We start from the raw sequence: 22,844 nt of genomic DNA on the forward strand, positions 1-22,844 counted from the left end.
TAGTACCAAACAAACAAACAACAACAACCAAAAAAAAAAAAAAAAAGTTGAGAGAGACTATTCCACCTTTGATCAGAGTTGTTTTATTGTTTCATTTTTAAATGATAAATTATTTTAAACTATACAGGTGATAGATACAATTATACTACCCTTGTATTAGAAACAGAAAAAGGACAAGTGTCTCTGACCACTCCCCTCTTAAGAGATGCCCACTATTAATGTTTCATGAGTGGTCCTCCAGATCTTTTGCTTGGATTTAGACTCATTTAGGTTTATAGAGAAACTCAGAGTTTTGTTTTTACAAAAATGGAAACTTACTGTAATTAGTATTTTGAAATTTCCTTCTTAGTGTGTTGTGAAAGTCTGTCCATATTAATATATATAGATCTTTATTTATTTTAACTTAAACTTATTTTCTAACTGGTACTAAAACATAAAAATTGTACATATTAGCCAGGTATGGTTGTGCATGCTCGTAATCCCAGTGCTTCAGGAGGCTGAGGCAGGAAGAATGCAAGTTCTAGGCCAGACTCAGCAACTTAGTGAGACCCTGTCTCTAAAGATAAAGGGCTAAGGATATGGTTCAGTGGTGGAGCACACCTGGGTTCAATCTTCAGTATGGGAAAAAAAAGGTACATATTAGTGGGGTACTTTGCAGTGTTTCAATACATGATTATATTGTGTAATGTTCAAATCAGGTTAAACATACCTTATCATTTCTCTAGATGAAAACATTCAGAATTCTTGCTTTTAGCTTCTTGTATCTCATCCTTTAAATGGCTGCATGCTATTCCCCCATGTGAGTGTAGCATGGACTTCCTTTGTAACTATGGGTCCATCATGATTCTAGACTTGCATTCTCTAGATGATAATATGGTTCTGGTTATATCACTGAAAATTAGGCATAGGGGGAGGGAAGAATGGATGAGACAAAAGGGAATGGAGTGGGCTGGGGTTGTGGCTCAGTGGTAGAGCACTTGCTTAGCATATGTGAGGCCCTGGGTTTGATCCTCAGCACCACATTTAAATAAATAAAATAAACATAAATAAAGGGAATGGAGTGGGGCTGGGGTTGTAGCTCAGTGGTAGAGCACCTGCCTGGCACATGTGAAGCACTGGGTTCAATCCTCAGTACCACATAAAAATAAATAAATAAAATAAAGGTATTGTGTCCATCTACATGTGTGTTTTAGAAGTTAGAGATTAGTTAAAAAAAAAAGAGTTATAATTTTTTTAAAAGGTGGAATGGGAGCTGGCACTATAGCTCAATAGGTAGAGTGCCTGCCTCGAATGCACAAGGCCCTGGGTTCAATCCCCAGCACCACAAAAGAAGAAAAGAAAGAAAGAAAAGGTGAAATGAAGGGAAGGGAGTGGGGATGGGAATAGAAAAGATAGTGAGATGAATCAGACATAACTTTTGTATGTTCATATATGCATAGACCACAGTGAATCTCCACATCATATATAACCACAACACCAGGACCCTAATTAGAGTAAGTTATATTCCATGTATAGGTAATATGTCAAAATATACTCTACTGTCATGTATATCTAAAAAGAACAAATTAAAAAATTATTATTAAAAAAAGGAAAAATATGCAGAGTTTACTCAGAAAATAATGACAATGGATTCATTCAGCTAACAAAAATCTTTGGAATACTTGCTTTGAGTCTTCATCTTTGAATACACAATGAAGCCAGATCTGCATGTATGTTTTCAGTGAAGAACATTAATCATGTTGCTGCCTTGTTTGAAATTCATTCATCATTCCTTCATGAGCAGCCTACTTTGTACCAGGCTCTCTGCTAAGCTTTGTGGAACCATGCGAGTTGTGACTCTTCTGATTGCAATAAACAGAAACCTCTGCTCAAACTGGCTTTAACAGATAACATATTGGCTCTCCTAGTGAGCACATGAAGAGGGAGGAGTGTTGTCAGGAAGAGGTGGATGCTCACTTCCAGCTCTGCTGTCCTCCGCGCTAGCTTTCATCTGGAGGCAGATGCTCTCCTGCCGATGGCAAGGTGATGTGTTCCCGACCCACGCCCCACCCTCTCAGCAAGGTCCACAGAAAGAGCCCTCATGGGCATCCAGCAAAATCTTCGATTCACTCTGCATCCATTTGGTACAAATGCTCATCCCTTGGCTGGTCTGGGCTCTAATTGGCCAATATTGGGTGATGTGCCTACTTCTGGATGCAGGAGTGAAGCAGCTCCATATAAATCCCTGAAACCAGGGATTCTTAAGGAATTTGTGGGGTTTTTTTAAATTTTTTTTTAATATTTACTTTTTTTTAGTTTTCGGCGGACACAACAGCTTTGTTTGTATGTGGTGCTGAGGATCGAACCCGGGCCGCACGCATGCCAGAAGAGCGCGCTACCACTTGAGCCACATCCTCAGCCCCATGGAACCATTAATTTGGATGAGAAAAAAAAATTATATCTCTTTTTACTAATTTCTAACTGAAACTTAGCATTTCCTTCTGTTATGATTGTGGTCAGCAAGTTACAATAGTATTAAATATAACCATATCTGGGCTGGGTTTGTGGCTCAGAGGTAGAGTGCTCACCTAGCATGCATGATGCACTGGGTTCGATCCTCAGCACCACATTAAAAAAATAAAATAAAGATATTGTGTCCACCTATAGCTAAAAAATAATTTTTTTAAAAAAAATACCCATATCTTTGGTCTGAGAATATAGCTCAGTGGTAGAGTGTGTGCTTAGCATACGCAAGACTCTAAGTTTTATTCCTAACACCAGAGAAAGAAAGTACATATAACTTTGTCATTAATAGAAATCACAGATATTTCATATTGCATTGCAGTTGTTACAGATCTCTCAAAATATCATTAGACCAACTAGATTTAATGTGTTAATGTGTTAGTAAAGAATTACATAGATTTTTATATATAAATTTTTCGTTCTATCAATTTCATGGCTAAGAATTTGATATTTAATAATTTGACAATTGCTTTCTTTTAGACCATATGCCATATATATTACACTTTCAAAAACATCAATCTAAAGAGAGTCCATAGGTTCTCATAAACTACCAGAGGGGGAAGACAGTAGAATGAACCTGATATAACCTTCCTGTGTCCATATATGAACACACGACCAGTATAACTCCACATTATGGACAACCACAAGAATGGGAAGTTATACTCCATGTATATGTCAAAATACATTTGTGTATGTCAAAATACATTCTACTGTCATATAAAACTAAAAATAACAAATACCTGTAATCTCAGCTGCTCAAGAGGCTGAGGCAGGAAGATCACAAGTTCAAAGCCAGCCTTAGCAACAGTGAGGTGCTGAAAACTCAGTGAGACTCTGTCTCTACATAAAATACAACATAGAGCCAGGGATGTGGCTCAGTGGTCGAGTGCCCCTGAGTTCAATCCCCAGTACCCCCAACCCAAAATAAGAACAAATAAAAAATAAACTACCAGAGAGATCAGAGTGGCCCACGGCAAAAAAAAAAAAAAAAAAAAAAGTCTGTATATAATGTAGGAGGTGGGTATCTCCCCAAAGAGAAAGCAGTTGCCTTTGCCAGAGGAGGAGAAAGGTGCTGAGCCAGCAGAAACAGCAGATGTCCACTCCAAAGATAGAGAAGAGCTGGATGGGAGCTCCCTCCAAGCCAGCTTGACTGCAAAGCTCCTGGAAATGCTTCAGTACAGCCTCTTCATTTAAAGATAAGACCAGCTAAGACTGAAGAGGACCAGGACTCACCAGAGGCCATTCAGCCAGTAGCAGTACCAGGTTCAGCCATGGCTCCCTGCATCTGTACCTGGCTGTCTCACTCCAGCCCCTTCAAGGTAAATGGTGAGGGTATATAATAAGACCCCCACACACATTCCAATAGTGTACATGACAGGAGAAAATGTGTATCCTGAAATGCTTATATTAAAGAAGAAGAAAGATCTCAGGTTGATAATGTAACCCTCCATCTTAAGACACCAGAAGAAGAGCAAACTCAACCTAAAGTGAGAAAAGGAAGGAAATAATAAAAATTTGAGCCAACATTAACCAATAAAACCAATAATTGCTCCTTTGAACAGATCAACCAGATCAATACAAATTTAGTCTGTGCTGGGGATGGTGACACATATCTGTAATCCCAGCAATTTGGGAGGCTAAGGCAAGAGGATGGCCAGGAGAGGCTGGCCTCAGCAATTTAACAAGGCCCCAAGCAACTTAGCAAGACCATATCTCAAAAGTTTAAAAAAAAAATTAAAGGGTTGGGGATGTAGTTTGTGGTAAAATCTCCAGTACCACAAACAAAACTTTAGTGAAGAAGAAAGAGGAGACTCATATTGCTAAAATAAGAAATAGGAGAGGGGACATAATTACTGATCTTATTGAAATAGAAAGGTTCATAGCAATAATTTAGAAAACCCAGAAAAAATGGACAGATTCTTACAAAAATACAGACTATTCTAACTTACTCAAGTAGAAACAGAAACTCTGAATAGGCCTTAAACAAGAGCTTGAACTAGTAATCAGAACACAACCACAAAGAAAAACCCAGACCCAGATGGCTCCACTGGGAATCTATCAAACATTTACAAAATTAATACCAACTCTTTACAACCTCATCCAAAAAAGTCAAAGAGGAGGGAACATTTGCTACCTCATTCTCTGAAGGCAGTATTTGCTTTGTTACCAAAACTAGACAAAAACACCACAAGAAAAAAGAACTATAAACCAATATATCTTACAAATATGGATCCCAAAACAGTGCACATGAGAATTTAATGGCAGAATTAAATATCATAATAGAAAGATATGTATAAAGATGTCTCTGGTTCCCAAAAGATTCCAATCACCAAATGCAATAAAAGATAATGGAGATATATCAAGTTAAATTTAAGTATAAAAGTACAGTGGGACCATTTTGGAAAAATATGCATGGACAATTCATAAGAATTTTTTGTTCCACCCAGGCACAGTGTCACATGCCTGTAATCTCAGTGGCTTGGGAAGCTGAGGCAGGAGGATCTCTAGTTCAAAGCCAGCCTCAGCAATTTAGTGAGACCATGTCTCTAAATAAAATATAAGGGCTGAAGATATTGCTCAATGGTTGAGTACCCTGGGTTCAATCACCAGTACCCCCCCCAAAAAAATGTTTCTTGTTCCATAGCAGGATTAATAATACTAATATGCCCTATGTCCCCTATCTTTTTGCAGTTATTTTGAGGATCATTTAAGATAAAGGAGGTGCAAGCATTTTAAAGCCCTCTAGTAGGATAATTAACACAGGGCTCTTCACAGTTAAAGAGCATAACGCTATTCATAAAATCCATTCTGTTTCTTTTTTTTTTTGGTAAGGGTTCTTGGGGATTGAACTCAGGGGCACTCAACCACTGAGCCACATCCCCAGTCCTATTTTATATATATATTAGAGACAGGGTCTCACTGAGTTGCTTGCTGCCTTGCTTTTGCTGAGGCTGGCTTTGAACTCGTGCTTCTCCTGCCTCAGCCTCCTGAGCCACTGGGATGATAGGTGTGTACCACCGCACCTGACCTCCATTCTGTTATTTACAGTGAATTTTCTGCTGCCTCTTGGCCTTTGCACCTGCTGTTTCCTTGACCTCAGATGCTCTCCCTCAGCTCCCCTCTAGCCTGCTCTCATCCTCATGCCTTTTCCAAGTCTCATTTCCGAGAGGCCTTACCTGGCAACCTGATATAAATTAAGTATCTCAAATGATCCTGGTTATTTATTTACTTGTAAGACCAGAGAAGGAGGAGGATCGGGAACCTTTATATCCTATGGTACCCACCAAGGCCCAAGACAACTGTTGCCTCATTGAAATGCCGTTAATGAAGAGTCATCCACATCTCTAGGAAGCAGAGAGCCAGGCCAGTTGTACAGATGAGGAAACTGACACTCTGGGAGAAATGACTTGCCCAAGTTCCAGAGACAGTGAGAACGATCATATAATTTATTATCCTACACAAGGAGGCTTTTGCTCTGGACAAATACTAAACTAGACAAGACGTGGGATGACAGGTATAAGGAGGGACAGCAAGCAAAGACATGTGCTTACATTTCAGAAGGAGGACTGCACACTGGCAAGTCTAAGCCACTGCATTCCTTCCACTATATCCCGAGTTCTGAGAAAAGTCAAGTTCAGCAAATTACTTTCCCCACGTGCGCCTGATCCACAGGGAGCACTGTCCTGCATAGCCCTTGGAGCGGCTGAACATCACGCCTCTTTGCTGACTTTATTGTTGCCCAGAAGTCGTGAAGAGGCTGTTCATAGCAGGAGCCAAGATTCCCTCCACTACAGCAGAGGCAACAATAGAATGAATAAAATTAAACCCACATCTCCTTTGTAAAGAGGAAGGACAAGGTGAAAAAAAGACTTAGCTAACTCAGTACTTACAGAGGGTTTGCTCTACAGAAGTCTTATCTCAGCACCAGCCCAACAGCGTCCCTGCCCTTTGACCAGGTCTCCCTGTTCTTAGGAATTCACCCCAAAGAATGAGGGAAAAGAAGAGAGAGCGCTAACTAGGCAAAAATGCTCTCTGAGGTGAGTGGGCAGGAGGACTGAGTTCAGAGCCCTGTGTCAATCAGGTGTTGGAGCCCCATTCTGCCAGTGGGAGGGTGTCAGCCTCCAGTCCCATCCATCCTCCTGGCACCAAGGGTAGGGGTCTATTTCCCTCTGGACTTTGACCAAAAGGATGCAGCAGAAAGGATGTTGTGCCAATTCTCGGGCTGGTTTTTAGGATGCCTGGGAAGTTCTGATTTTGCTCTCTAGGAAGCCAGCCACCATGGAAAGAAATCCAGCTAATCTGCTGCACACCGAACACATGGAAGGAAAAGAAAAAAAAACCTGGAAGATGAGAAACCGCACAGGGACAGAAACCCAGCCAGCCCTGGGCCATTTCAGCCTCCCTTGCTGAGGCACCAGGCATCGAGTGAACCGTCTTGGATCCTCCAGCCACGATACAAATACACAGGTTGGAACCCTGGGCAGCAGAGACGAGCCAGCTCCACCAAGCCTGTCCAAATTGTGGGATCATGAAGAAGTAAGTGGTTGTTGCAGCTTTGAAGCCACTATTTTTGGGGAGCAATTTGTTATAGAGCCTTAGATAAGTAAAGGACTGGCTGTATGAATTTTGGCAAGTTAATAGAGTAATCTGAGCCTTAGTTGCTTCATCTGTAAAACGGGATGATTTTAGTACTTACCTTATAGAATTGTGCTGATGCTCAAAGGCCTCATAGTAAATATTTAGTGATTTTGTGGATTATCTAAGATATAGCTGGACCTCGGGAGCTACAGATTCTGTATCCACAGGTTCCCTATTCCCAGATTCAACCTTCCAGGGATTCAACCAACTATGGATTGAAAATGTCAGGAAATATTCAGGGGAAAAATTGTACATGTATGGAACACATACAGACTTTTTTCTTATCATGATTCCCTTGACCATACAGTACAACAACTACCTACATAGTTTTAACATCGTACTGGGTATCATAAGTAATCAAGACGTGATTTAAAGTATATGAGAAGATGTGCATAGGGTATATGCAAACACAGTGTCATTTTATAAGAGGAATTTGAGCATCTTTGGATTTTGGTACCCTCAATGGGCCCTGGAATCAATAGCCTGAGCATACTGAGGGATGGATGAGAATGTGACGCGATTTCCTTCATGAGTTAAGTTTCCATGTTACTGATGGATTTCACTGAGTAAAATCATATGGAACCATTAGAAATCCCAAGCATACAGTTAATGCAGCAACTTAATTTATTGAATAATTGAAGTAAAATAATAAATTTTTAAAAAGAAGAGTAACACAAGTTGGGCATAGTGGCACATACCTGTAAATACCAAGGACTAGGGAGGCTAAAGCATGAGGATCACAAGTTCAAGGCCAGCTTCAGTAACTTAGTGAGACTCTAAAGCAACTTACCAAGACCCTGTCTCAAAATAATAAATAAAAAGGGCTGGAGATGTTGCTCAGTGATGAAAGTGTCCCTGGGGTCTATCCCCAATACCAAAAAAAAAAAGAAAAGAAAAAGAAGGAGGAGGAGGAGGAGAGGAAGGAAGGAAGGAAGAAAGGAAGGAAGGAAGGAAGGAAGGAAGGAAGGAAGGGTAACACAAAAGTCTGGTTAAATGTTGGAAAGCAATGTGAAGAAATAAAACTGTCAGTGGGTTTGAGTGGTCAGCTTTATATAAGAATTTACCTTTAGGATTTCCTTAATGCTGACTACAAGTTCTTATTAATAAATCATCGTAATGCAATTTCCAAATGGGAATAAAAAGATAAAAACATTGTATTTGAGTTCAGATTTTAGAGAAAATGTTCCCTACCAAAATTTACTTTAATTTGATCTTCATAAAAATAATTTAAGTGCAATTATTAAATAGAAAAACTGGTCATTATGTAATTTGTCCAGTGCTATTATGGGCCCAGCAGGGAAGTAAGTGTTTGCATTCCTTCCTTTATTCAATAAATAGCAAAATCCTGAGCCGGAGGGGAAGGTTTTCCATGCATTTGTTCTTTTTTTTTTTTTTTAATATTTATTCTTAAGGTTTTTTAGATGAATACAATATCCTTATTTTACATTTATATGGTGCTGAGGATCGAACCCAGTGCCTCATGCATGCTAGGCGAGCACTCTACTACAACCCCAGCCCCTCCATGCATTTGTTCTTTGATGCCTGTAGCAATTTTACAATGTCAATTCTGTTATTAGCTCCATTTCACAGATAAGGATATGATACTTTAAGAGTTTAAACTGCTTGCCAAGTCATTCAGCTTGGAAGAGGCAGAGCTGAGATTTGAGCTCAGAGCTCTGGAGTGTCTTCTCCCAGAAACCCTCACCTGGGCCTACAGCAGTACTCACTGTGCCAAATGTCTGTGGACTGAATAGGTGAACAGGGATGATCGTGCAAGTTAGTGAGCAACCAGAGGCCGCATTCTCACCAAGCAACAGTGCCGGGTCAGAAAACCTGGACTTGGTTCAGCCTCACTGTGCCGCCCATGCCACTGGCCTCAAGCTAGCCTCCCAGGCTGAATGAGGGATTTGGGAAGATATTTGGAAACGCCTGGCCCTGGGACCTTAATTTTAACTGATTATCATCAGTACTTTAATCCTAAAATCATACAAAAAATATGCCAATTGTACTCAAATTCTATTCAAAGTAGCAACAGTCCCAAGATACAGATTCAAAGAATGGTTCTACTTTTAAACTGCTTTGGGCCGTATTTCTGGTATACTGACTCTCACTTTCTTTTTCTTTTTTTTTTAGTTGTAGATGGACTCAATACCTTTAATTAATTAATTAATTAATTAATTTAATGTAGTGCTGAGAATCGAACCCAGTGCCTCATATGTGCTAGGCAAGTGCTCTACCACTGAGTCACGACCCCCGCAGGTCTCTCACTTTCAGACAGTAGCAAGCCCAACCTCTCTCACCAATCATGTGGACTGAGTGAAGTAACCACTGGAAATAACCAAGTACGCAGTAAATACATATGTATCAAATGAAGCCATCATAATGAAGAATCAATGGAAACTTACATAACCTTTACAATTAGCATAAATCTGTTTTGATGTTTTCTAATCACTTAGCAAATCTTAGACGTTTCAAACAGCAGAAATGATAGTTTTTGTTGTTGTTGTTGTTTTGGGTACTGGGGATTGAACTCAGGCACTTGACCACTGAGCCATATCCCCAGCCCTATTTTTTGTATTTTATTTAGACACAGGGTCTCACTGAGTTGCTTAGTGCCTCACCATTGCTGAAGCTGGCTTTGAACTCGTGATCCTCCTGCCTCAGCCTCCTGAACTGATTACAGGTGTGCACCACCATGCCCAGCACACTTGCCATGAGGAAAGGAAGTGAACTTGTAGCTCTCAAGTAGGATCCTTTAGACAGGGACAGGTCTGCGTGGTTCATGGTTGCCTTCTGGGTCAGCACAGGTCTGGACCACAGAAAGAGTTCAGTGAGTGTGTGAAGAATGAATGACCTCATGTCCACAGCTCTGTGATGTCACAGTCAGAGCCAGGGTGGAAGTACCTCTGAATACTCCCCAACCTCTACCAGCCACTGTCACCCTGCTGGGGAGAGTGCTCCTCCTCATTCCTCTCTGTACCTTGGGCTTAGTTCTATTGAGCACCAACACCTTGAGAGAGAAATTTTTCTTTTTTAAGTATCTGTCACCCCAAACAAGTCTGCAAACGGATCAAGGCCAGGGCTAGCTCTTCATCATCTTGGGTACATCAGATCTCACAGGGATTGACACAGAGTAACGGATCACTGAATATTTTTAAACTGAAATGAGTCAATAAACAGATCTTAGATATTTCAAACAGCAGAAATGATTGCCTTAAAGTTATGTCTAGTTTTTTTATTTGTGTGTTTATTTGATGCCTGTAGCAATTCCACAATGTAGCAATCCCTGCTTGGTACCAGGGATTGAACCCAGGGGCACTTAACCACTGAGCCACATCCCCAGCACCCCTACACACACACACACACCTTTTTTTGTATTTTATTAATAGACAGGGTCTCACTGAGTTGCTTAGGGTATCACTAAATTGCTGAGGCTGGCCTTGAACTATGATCCTCTTGCCTCAGCCTCCGGAGCCACTGGGATTGCAGGCCTGCACCACTGCACCCGGCTAAAGTTATATCTAATTTATATGAATTGCCAAAGCAAGTGGAAAGGTGTTCTATATTATTAATCATTATGGAAATGCCACAGGAAACTCACAAATACTATTACTACACATTCTCAGTGATGACTAAAATCTAAAAACTAACACTACCAACTGAAATTCAGCTCTGACCTTATTGGTCTCCTGCCTAAAAATTCTTTCATGATGTCTCACTACCCCAAACTGAAGTCCAAATTCTTCAACCTGGCTCACAGGGCCCTCTGTGACAGACAATGGATTGAAAGATCAGCTAGTGGGTATTGTTGTATCCCTGTGGGCTGGAGTCGAAGAAGGGACAGGAAAGAATGGAACTGAGAGATGTTTAGGGAGCAAACCACCCTGGATTCTGGCCCTTTCTATATAGCCCAAATCTCAGTTTCCCCAGATTATCCAGCCATGAGATGGGTGATCTCTCGAGGACCTTTCAGTTCCAGGGTTGTGATTTTATGCTTCTCACTATGTTGCTCTCTGACTCTGTCTCTCTGTGTGCTCTTATCACTCAACAGACACCTTTAAGAAAATTGTTATCTGCAGATATGAGTCAGAGATTATTACCGGCTCATCTGCAGGAGGCTTCACAGCCCATCCTGCTGACAAGATTCTCCGCCCAGAGGAGCTGACAAGACTCTCTACCCGGAGGGTCATGTTACTGACCTGAAGTGCAAAAGAAAGTCTGGTGAGTGTCCTTTGAAACAGGACAAGAGGGAATGCACTTAGAACCGTGGAGACTCTCCTAGAGGATGCATGTTCTCTGGAATCTAGAAAAAAGGATCGAGGAGGAGAAGGCCTGGCCCAGTGTCTCAGATCTCTCTGATGCTCTGTGTCTGAGGCACTGTAAACACTACTGGGAAGTGTTTTCTTCCTGGTCAAGTGGAAAGGTCACTGAACTGGCCATAAATCAATGGGTCACTCTGTCTTGGCTTTACCTTGACAATGTGGGTTGACCTCAAGCTCAATTTCTTTAGCAGCTAGTCAAACCCAATAAGGACAGCTCAAGCTCATCCAACATTTCACATTATTTTCAGATTCACACAAGCAGTAGATGTTGATTAAAGAAAAGTATAAAGCATGAATAATCAAAAAGAAAGAAAAAAAACCTCAATCTTACAATCCAGACATGAGCAGATGTTTTTCTATTTTAACCAAAATGGGATTGCAATTGCATATCCTCTTCTGTACCCGATTATTTTCTTTTAACAATATATTGTCAACATCTTTCCGCATCATTAAATGACACTTGATGTGATTGGATGCCCCTGGGTATTCTCCAGTTGAGGCCAGTCTCTGTATTTCATTTCACCCTCCAAAGACATAGATCCAGTCCCAAAGAGCTGCCAGGCGCTGTGTATTTACTGGACACTTTGTGGGCCACAGGGGAAAGAGTTAAAATGGTCACCATCCAATAAGCACCTGTAAACATCCCACTCATTAGCCATTTCTCTAAGGTCTGAGTTCCTTGCTCCCCACCCTAACCTCCCCAAACAACCCCCAGTTATTCCATTCTACTCTACCCCATGCAGCAAAACAACAGCCAGGCGGGATGCCCCTTGGAAGTTAATTGTTCCTCACTTACCCATTCAGTCCTTTGATAAATGCTGAGCGTTAAATGGTGGGCATTGTTTTGGGCGCTGAGGGACTCATCACTGAATAAGAGGAAAAAAATATTAGTTTTCATGGGACTTTAATTCTTCACTGCTCACAAGTTCATTGAGAGAAATCCTATTATTCATTTAACACTCTCCTCTTTTTGGACATGTAGGCCATTTCCAGTCTCCTACATCTCCATGACGAACAATACTGAGATAATGAAATATGTCATAATTTTCAAAGATCTTGCTTTTCTCATGATAATATTAAGAGATTTCACTAAAAAGAAAGAATAAAGGCTAAGAAAAACCAAGTCATTTCTTCAAGGTTATATATCTGGTTTCTTTTTTTGGTGGGGAGGGGGTGTACCAGGAGTTAAACTCAGAGGCACTCACCCACTGAGCCACATCTCCAGCCCTATTTATATTTATTTAGAGATAGGGTCTCAATTAGTTGCTTAGTGCCTCGCTTTTGCTGAGGCTGGCTTTGAACTTGCAATCCTCCTGCCTCAGCCTCCTAAATCACTGGGATCACAGGTGTATGCCACTGCACCGGTCTTTATATCTGGTTTCTTGGTGGCAGATAAAAAGCATATTTTCAGGAGGAAAACATAAATCCATGCCACCTTGAAGCACCTGTTTCTGAATTCTTTTCCCATGACCGTAGCAACTGGAATTTACAGAACACTTTCTATGAGCTACCAACAATTTACAGAACACTTTCTATGAGCTACCAACTCCAACAACTTCCATCTCACTTAATCCTCTTGCATTATCATTCCCATTCCACAGGTGAGTACAAGGACAACAAGTGACTAGAAGAAGCCCAGTGAGTCTGACAACAAAGTCCAGGCTCTGAAGAACTCCCCTTCCTTGGCTCATGGCTTTGGGGGTTCCTGACTCCCACCATAGCAACCTTGTCTTACAGTCTTAAAGCCTGCATGGAGGTTTGCTAATGCTTCTGACAAAGACCTTTCCTACACTGGCCAGTTATTCGAGGAAACCATTTTTACCAGAGTACCTTAATAATAAACATCATTCCTTCTCTGTGATATTTTTACATTTTCACAATCTCATATGCTATTGCTCGGTTGATTCTCAGAACAAAACAACAACAACAACAACAAAACTCATCCTTCAAGGCTCAATGGAGCATTTACCACCATACCATGGTGCTTTTGGACTATCTATCTGTTTCTGACCCTGAAAATAAGACCAGGTCTTATTCACTCCCAATGAATGCCAAGCACCATATTTGGCTCATAACAGGTATTTTATAAGAGTTTGTGAGTGAAGGAGCACATTAGACACTCTGCAGATTCCTGGGTGGGAAATGAAGGTTTGAAATCAGGGTTCTTCACTCCAATTCACCACCACAAGACTTTTTCCAACACCTTGAGCTCGGGCATTTCAGGTAGTGAGTTCTGTCTGATATTTTATTGCTGAAAATGGGTGGAAGAGTAGATAGAGGACAGAAAGGAAGGAATAATGGGAGAAAATGAGAGGAGGTAGTGAGAGAAGGGATGAGGGACGGGAAGGTGAACAGTGGATAGAAGCAAGAAGAATGGATGGACGGATGAGTGGATCCAGTGTTGGCTTATCTAGAACCTCCCTTTGGAATCACATGCCCAGAGAGCATCAAGTAGTGGAGTGCTCCTTTCATTGAGATTTTGCATTCTAAGCCTTAACCAATATTTCATATGCTAGGTGAACCCAGGGATCATAAAAGTGATTAAGTTTGTACAGATAGTCAAACTTGATAGTTAGGACTCCCAAACTGAATCTCTAAAGGGCAGTGAAATCGATTTTCATAGAAGCATTTGCTTTCTATTCCATCAAAGAGATAAAGTTATATGAGGCACGGAAGAGCAACAAGGAAACAGAAATCTTGAACAATGCTATAAACCAGCTCGACCTCATAAACATCTCTCGACCACTCCAATTAACCAAAGTAGAACATACATTCTTGTCTAGTGTACACAGGACATTCTCCAGGCTAGACCTGGAGAAAAACAAATTGAAAACAAATTTCAGTAAATTTAAAAGGGCTGAAACCATACAAAGTATGTTCCCTGGTAACAATGGAGTGAAATTCAAAATGAATGACAGAAATTTGGGAGATTCACAAATATGTGGAAATTATTTGTGGAGTTGGAGCATTAGTGTCGGGAAGGAGTTCAAGTTCACAGAACAGGAAGAACAAGGTGGCTCTCTAAAGGCCCATAGCCTGTCCAGGCACCAGGCACTGCTCAGAATGGCTGCAGGGGTGGTGAGTGGTGCTGGTAAGAGCTGGAGGGGGATCTGCACAGGTGGACTGCAGCCTAAGAGCTGAAGCTTGAGTCTGAAGTTTGGGAGCTGAGGACCTTATCTGAGCACAGAGGAGAGCCGAGCTGATATTCAGATGTATAGGTCAGCATATTCCCTGCCTAAGCTGGCTAGATGATAAGATCTTCTGAAGAGCTGGATGAAATGCAGATGTCCAGACTCAGGGACTGGAAGGTTTGATTCAGTCATTCTGGGAAATGTAGAGGGGAGGTTGGGTAGCAATCCGGGAGCGACAAGCGTGGTTTTGATCTGTGTCCTTCACATCAGGGCTGACCGAGTCCTCTGAGTCCTCTGTCTACCATGTGTCAAGTTTAACACTCTTCAGTTTTGTGGGACTGGTAGCTAAACAAAGCATGGCGATATGTTCTGTGGCGTGATATGCAGGAGAATCAATAGGAAAACATCTCCTACCCCAGTGACTCCAATCCCAATGAGCCCAGCCCAACACTCATGGGACTGTGGTCATCTCCTCTCCCTCCAGCCTCGTGTGTGCTGGGGAGAGGCAGCCCTGCCAACTGGTATGAACTTTGGCCCTTATGTTATCATTTTTCCTGAGAAATTTAAAAGTGGCCAAGCAATTCAAAGGTCTTTTATGACCAAGAGGACAAAAGTCAGCTCCAGCCATTAGCCATTGATTACTGCTCACCACACCTTGGGCGAGATCCTTGCTCTAGTTTGACAGAGTGAAACTCCATTCTCAGGGTTATTCCAGCAAATACCGGTATGACGTCAAGAGGCCTTATCACACTCGGGTTTGCTTGGAGAGGGAAGCCCTCTAACTTCATACTCATTAGAGTTGTGTACGCTGGAGGGAAAGAGACTCAATTTCCTGCCCCCAGACAACAGATTTACACTTAAAACAGAATTCTCCTTCTCCTCACAGGAGTGTCAATAGTCATCTGGATCAAGAACTTTAAAGAGATCCGGACCCCTTTGCTGCAGCATTTTCATTTCTGGAAAACTGGTGTAAGGAATGAGTTTCAATCTGGACAAGGCTCTAGACAAAGTGGTGGTTCATGTGGCCTTATTTGTGCTAGCAGCAAAATGAAATGTCTATGTTAGCAACGTACGGATTGCTAGCGTTTATTGCATCAGATTGTTGGCAAAAGCATTTTACCTGCATTATCTCACTGAATCCTTTCAGGAGTCCCATAAAGTAGATACTGGTGTTATATCCCATTCTACAGATAAGGAAACTAGCACACAGAGAGGTTGACCAAGATTACATAGCTAAAAACACATCAAAGCCATACTGTTAGCAGCATGAAAAATAGGTTTCTGTTAAGATGCTTTTAAAAGGATCAAAATTAATGTATGAAATGTCACGAGTAGATAAAAAAAAAACTGATTTATTTTTAAAGACTTCAATGAAATTTTCGAAAATACTATGGAGCTTCTCCTAGGTTGTATGACTTTTGGAGGTACAGTAGATGGAACCCAGGGGCTCTCCACCAATGAGTTACATCTCCAGCTCTTTATATTTTTCATTTTGAGAAGATCTCACTAAGTTGTGGAGGCTGGCCTTGAACTTGGAATCCTCCTATCTCAGTCTCCCGTGTTGCCACCATGCCTGGCATTTGTGTGACTTCTTTGGTGGGGAGTGAGATGGGTTATGTCTACTTTTAACAGTAGAAATACAGTAGAAATTCAGAGGGGGGATATGAACTTTTTTTGTTGTTTTATAATGGGAATGCATGCCAGGCATGGTGATACATGCCTCTAATCCCAGAAGCCTGAGACAGGAGGATTCCAAGTTCGAGGCCAGCCTTGGCAATTTAGTAAGAGCCTTGGCAACTTATTAAGACCCTCAACAACTTAGTGAGAACCTGTCTCAAAATTTAAAAAATTAACAAAGGCCTGGGGATGTAGCTTAGTGGTAAAGTACCCCTGGGTTTAATCCTCAGTACCAAATTAATTAATTAATTAAAATAGAAATGGAGAATTGATAATGCAAAAGGATGGTTCAGAGAGTGGGGGAGGATTCCAGGCAGCAGAAGAGCTACTGGGAGCAGTAAGGGCCTGGCTGGAGCAGCCCCCAAAGACCTTGGCAAGTTCCTGACTGGCCCACTTTCATTGACCTAGTGTCACCTCTGACATGTGCAGGAAATAACAGAGCAGAGAAGCCAAGATGGGGAAAGGTTCCGAATCCCAGATCCTGGGGCAGCCACAGGAGGTCTTCCAATGGCACCACTGGGCCCAAGAGGCTGGGAGGTTGTGCTTCCCTCATTCCTCTAGGGAGGGGTTGGGCAGTCAAACCTCACTGCATGCACATCATGGGGCCAGAGAGGGTGACTCAGGAGCTGGCCCACTTCTCCACCTCCATCTGGCTCCCCCCACCTGTCCAACCCCTTCCTTAACATGGACAAATAATGTTTGCTCAACCCAACATAAACCATGAATAACAATTTCTTTTGAAAATTTTATTTTTATTGGACTATAATATATTATCAAAGTGAAAATACAATGTTTGCTAAATAAACAGAGCTTCAAAATAGCCCTTGCACCCCCAGCAGAAATCTGAAAGCCCCCTGCCCTTGTCCCGCCCTGCCTCTGCCCAGGGAGTCCTGAGGGCTGGACCTGGCAGGCCGCACAGGGCCCGTGAGGGCAGCGGGACAGGCAGGGCCCAGGGTCTGTGCCAAGGAGGCTGCAGAGAGCAGGGCCAGAGGGGACTCCATGAAGGTCAAGGTCAGGCTATCACTGCTTTACCAGCTGCTCCAAACTCCTAGCTTTATGTTTAAAGCTCCGTTAATCAGGGACCTTTTCCTACATAAAATAATAGACACATTATAGAAAATTTATTTCTGTGATGCCTATATTTATTTTAAAATACTTTTTCTAATAAATATATTTTCCATTTGAACGTAAGCTGGAAGGAACGTTTTGTTTTTACTTTAAACACTTCTGGTTGTTCCAGTGTGCTAAGAAATATTTGCTGTTTTTACCTGTCAAGTAATGTCAATTGTTATAAAAATGTGGTAAATACAAAACAGGACAGAAACCAAAAAAAAAAAAAAGTAATATATTTCCCTTAAATATCTTTGATCTTATGATTCAGAAACTTGCTTTACAACATAACGCAGGAAAAAATATATCCCTTGGAAAGTACTAAATTCGTACTACCAAGTCAAAAGGCAGAGAGATGGTTTATACAGGGAAAAGTCTATTTCTCTCCCTCTCCGTTTCCCAACTACCCAGTTGCCTTCCTTGGTAAAAAACATTCTTGCTAGTTTTTACTCATTTGGGCAGAGTCTCTTTGCATCTGCAAACATATGTGTGTGCCCCCTTTAGTGATTGTGTGTGTGTGTGTGTGTGTGTGTGTGGTGTGCATCACACTTAATTGTGGTACTCTGTCTTAAATTTTGTTTTTACACAATATGCCTTGAGGATCTTCCATGGAACACACAAAAAGTTCTGTTGGCTGGTGACCCCATCCCTGGCCTGAAGGCCCTTTCTAGAAACCCTCCCAGCTCCCATCCTGATGCAAACCTGGGTACATCTCCAAGTGGAGGAGAGAAGAGGGGGTGAGGTCAGGGATTTCCCTCCCTTTCTTCCATTCCTTTCTTCTGTCTTTTCCTTCCTGATTTCTAAAATAAAACCAGCTTATTGTGTTTTTTTTCACTCTTATTATTAATGAAAAAGATGCTTATTATAAAGTTTTCAGGTAGTACAAAAAGAAAAAAGGAGAGAGTAAAAAGTCACAACTACTGTTTACCCCCAAATAGTTGCTAATAGTTTATAGTTTATTGTTCCAGTCATTTTTCTGGAATATCCACATTTTTTTCACCATTTTGGGGGGAGGGTACCAGGGATTGAACTAGGGTGCACTCAACCTCTGAGCCACATCCCCAACCCTATTTTGTATTTTATTTAGAGACAGAGTCTCACCGAGTTGCCTAGAGCCTTGCCATTGCTGAGGCTGGCTTTGAACTTGAGATTCTCCTGCCTCAGCCTCCTGAGTCTCTGGGATGACAGTCGTGAACCATCATGCCCAGCTTTTTTCCCTTTTTTAAAGTGTACAATTCAGTGGCATTCAGTACATTCACAGTATCATACAACTGTCACCACCATCTATTCTAGAACATTTTCATCACCCGAGAAGGAAACCCCATGAGTCACTCCTCTTTTTCCTCCATCCCAGTCCCTGGCAACCACTGATTGTGACCACTAATCTCTCCATGGATTGTGTATACAGGGCTTTGCATATAAATGCAGCAGGCAATATGTGGCCTTTTATGTCTTCTTTCACTTAGCCTAATGTTTTCAAGGGTGATCCATGTTATAGCACGACAGCACTTCATTCCCTTTTCTAGCCAAGCAATGTTCCATAATATGGATATGCCAGATTTTACTTATCCATTCATCATTTGAGGGACATGTGGATTATCTCCACCTTTTAACTGTTGTGAAGAGTGCTGCTGTTAACATGTATGTATGCGTTTTTATTTAAACACCTGTTTTTAATTGTTTGGGGCTTAGAGTGGGATTGCAGGGCCATTGTGTGGTTAGCTTACTGAGGAAACACCAACTATTCTCAGTGTGGCTGTGCTCCCACCACCAATGTACGAGGCTTCCAATTTCTCACCATCCTTACCAACACTTGCTATTTTCCCTTCTTGTGTTTGTTTGTATCATTCCGACTGCCATCCTAGTGAGTATGAAGTAGCATCTTATTGTGGCTTTGAATTGCATTTCCCTAATGGCTAATGGTATTCAGCATCTTCTCGTGCGCTTGTTGACCATTTGTATAAATTCTTTGGAGAAATATTTATTCATGGTCTTTGCTCGCTCTTCCCCACCCCCAACTCCAGTTTTGGTGATTGAACCCAGGGCCACACACATACAATCCAAACCCTCTACCACTGAGGTACACACCCAGCCCTTTATTTTCTTTATTTTATTTTATTAGTAGTATATTATTTGTACTGGGGATTGAACCCAGTGGTGCTTTACCACTGAACTTTATCCCTAGTCCTTTTTATTTTGAGACAGGTTCTTGCTAAGAATCTCACTAAGCTGCTGATGCTGACCTCAAATTTTTGACCCTCCTGTCTTTGGGATTATACGCACATGACACCATGCCTGGTGTATTTTCAATTTTGACGAAGCCCAATTTGTCAATTTTTGTTGCTATTGCTCCTTTTTCTTTTGGTCTAAGAATCTGTTGCCAAATTGAAGATTATGAAGATTTGTCTCCTAAAAGCTTTATAGTTTTAGGTATTATATTTAGGTCTTTATTCATTTTGAATTAGTTTTTGCACATGGTGTGATGTAAGGTCCAGCTTTATCCTTTGGTATGTACATAACCAGTTGTTCTAGCACTATTTCTTGAAGAAGCTGTTCCTTCCCCCATTGAATGATCTTGGTAAGCTGGTTGAAAATCAATTGACCATCATTGTGTAAGTATATTTCTTTCTTTTTTTATTTTTTTTAGGTTTTTATTGCTTTGCTAGTAAAGGAGAAACACAGGGCATCTTTAATTCTGTCCATCAGTAGGAACAGGTATTTTCTTTCTGTTTTTGTTTTTTTTTTTTTTTTTTTTTTTTAGCAGGGCTGGGGATTCATCCCAGGGCCTTTTACATGGGAGATAAACACTCTACCAACTGAGCTATATCCCCAGCCCGTGTATGTATATTTCTGGCCTCTTAATTTGATTCCTTTCATCTATGTGTGACTATCCTTATACCAGTACCACATGATTTTGATTACTATATCTTTGTAGTAATCTTTGAAATTGGGAAGTGTGTGAGTCTTCATGTCTTGGTCTTCTTTTTCAAAACAGTTTTGGCTATTTGAGATCCCTCGAAATTCCAAACAAACTTCATAATCAGTGTTATCCACTTTGGCAAAATGGCAACTGCAAGACATAGGGATTTTGATAGAGTTTATATTCAATCTGCAAGTTATTTGAAGGAGTTTTGCTATCTTAACAAAATAAGTCTCCTAGCCCTTGGATAAGCAATGTCTATTAAGGTCTCAGTTCACTAACTTTTTTAACCTTGTACATGCTAGGCTCAACACTTTTTTTTTCAGTTTTAATAAACAGGGCCTGCATCTCCTTGGTTAAATTTATTCCTAAAGCCAATGCGGTGGTACACTCCTGTAATCCCAGCAATTTGGGAGATCAAGGAACCGAGGAAAGAGGATCTCAGATTCAAGGCCAGCCTAGCAACTTCATGATGTCCTAAGCGAGACTTAGCAAGAATATGTCTCAAAATAAAAAACAAAAGGGCTGGGGATATAGCTCAGTGGCTAAGCACCCCTAGGTCAAATCCCTAGTATAATCAATCAATCAATCAATTTGTTCCTGAGTGTTTTGTTCTGTATAGTACCGTTACCCACAATTTATTTTATCTTATTTATTTATTTATTTACTTACTTACCTATTTTTGGTGCTGGGGCTGAAGCCCGGGGCCTTGTGCAGGATGGACAAAAGCTCTATCACTGAACTATACCAATGTATACACAACTTTTTAAACCAACTTTTAAAAAAAAAAAAAACTTATCATGTACATATCTTCATGTTAGTAATATAGAGATCAAAATTATTTTACATCACTTACTGAATATACTACAATTTGTTTCAACAATCTCTTATTATTAACTATATTGGTCATTTCAAATTTTTAACTATCAGAAAGAAGGATGCAATGAGCTTCTTTGTAATGTACATCTTTGTGCACTTATCCAATTATTTCCTTTGGATAAATTCCCAGAAGCTAACTTATTAGGTCAAAGGAGAGGCATACTTTTAAAGCTTTGATGAATGTTGCCAAATTTTCCTCCAAAAATATCAGACCAACACCCACTCTGAACAGCAGGGATGTTCAAATTGCTTTTCCCCAATGTCACTTCCAGGGGAGAAAACAGGGGCCCTGGCATGCTCCGTCACTGGGCAGAAATTTTGAATAGGATGGCAACAGTCCCCAGTCAACAGAGATGACTTCCTCTTAGACCAGGAAGGGCCCTTCACAAACCTTTATGGGAATTTTTATTTCAATGAAATTTGAGATTTTGGTCTGTTTCTCCCTGTAGACTACAAGCTACATGTGGCCAGAGACTGCCTGGCTTGTTCACCATGTGGGCCTAGAGTCTTTAAAGTGCCTGGCACAGAGAAAGTCCTCAGAAAATGTAAATTATCACTAGGATGGGGGTCAAGGCAGCTTACCCTAAGTTCAAATTCCACAAGGTTAGCAATAGCATCTTTCCCTTTTGTGTCTCCAGTGCTAGCACAGATTTTGGCATACAGCTGCTCAGGATTTGTTGTTGACTGAATAAATGAAAGCAGCTGGCTTTAGAGAGTCAGTGGTAGTAAGAGATCTGAAAACTCCTGAATCCTTGTTGTTTCTGCCTGCTGCACCCCCTTAATTATTTACTTTTGGGGGAGGGTACTGAGCTAGAGTTGGCAGGTGGTGGGGTATGGCAGGAAGTGTGAGGGGCCAATGGTGAATTTCATTCATTATGTATTTAGTGAGCATCTACTGTATGTCAGGCTTTGGGCTAAAGGCTTGCTTAGATTAGGAAGAGCATTTGGGACAGGAGTCCAGAGCGTCTTGAATGCTATCTACTGTTTTTCCAATAAAACACAATTGAGATCAAAATGTGGTGGTGGACACCTTACCACATCCCTGAACTACATCCCCAGCCCTTTATATTTTTATTTTGAGATGGGGTCTCACTAAGGTGCTTAGGATATTTATAAGTTGCTGAGGCTGGCCTCAAACTTGTAATCCTCCTGCCTCAGCCTCCTGATTAGCTGAGATTACAGGCATGTGCCATCACATTGCGCTCTCTTACTTTTATTCTAATGTTTGCTGCACCTTTCAATATTCATGTTCTTTTGTTTTCTGTGCTTCAATAAACAACTATATTTCTGCTTGAAGTATGGAACATCACCTGTCAGTAGTTGTAAGTCCCCTCTAACACTCTCAAATGATTTTCCAGTGGTGAGGACCAGGAAGGGAATTTCCCCGTGTGTGCTCAGCTCTGGCTCATCTGTGTCCCCTTCCCTTGGATGCTGTCCTGTGGGCTGGAGTCAGCATGAAAGCTATTTTTGACTAAGTGGCTACCTAATCTTACATAACCCTCAGTGATTCAGGCCAAGGTCATTCGACTTAGTGCATGAAAGACACTTCAGACGCCAGTGATCACCCTTCCCCAGAGTCCCTCTAGAGACCCAGAGCTGGGAGGGCAGCACTCAAGATGGTGGCTCTAGGCCTGCACTGCAAAGCCCAGCTAGGACGGTGGTAGC

The 22,844-nt window shown here is 41.2% G+C and overlaps 1 long non-coding RNA gene across 1 annotated transcript; it reads left to right on the top strand.

The window, feature by feature from the left end:
• Positions 1–6,347: 6,347 nt before the first annotated feature.
• Positions 6,348–13,825, top strand: LOC124103475 (uncharacterized). Its single transcript, XR_006855200.2, has 3 exons — positions 6,348–7,038; positions 11,192–11,361; positions 13,064–13,825. It is a non-coding gene; the product is annotated as an uncharacterized LOC124103475 (long non-coding RNA).
• The last annotated feature ends 9,019 nt before the right edge of the window (positions 13,826–22,844 follow it).

Source organism: Marmota monax, unplaced genomic scaffold, assembly GCF_021218885.2.
Source record: "Marmota monax isolate L192 unplaced genomic scaffold, Marmota_monax_Labrador192_F-V1.1 WCK01_AAM20220418_F8-fsc00006, whole genome shotgun sequence".
NCBI classification, from domain to species: Eukaryota; Metazoa; Chordata; class Mammalia; order Rodentia; family Sciuridae; genus Marmota; species Marmota monax.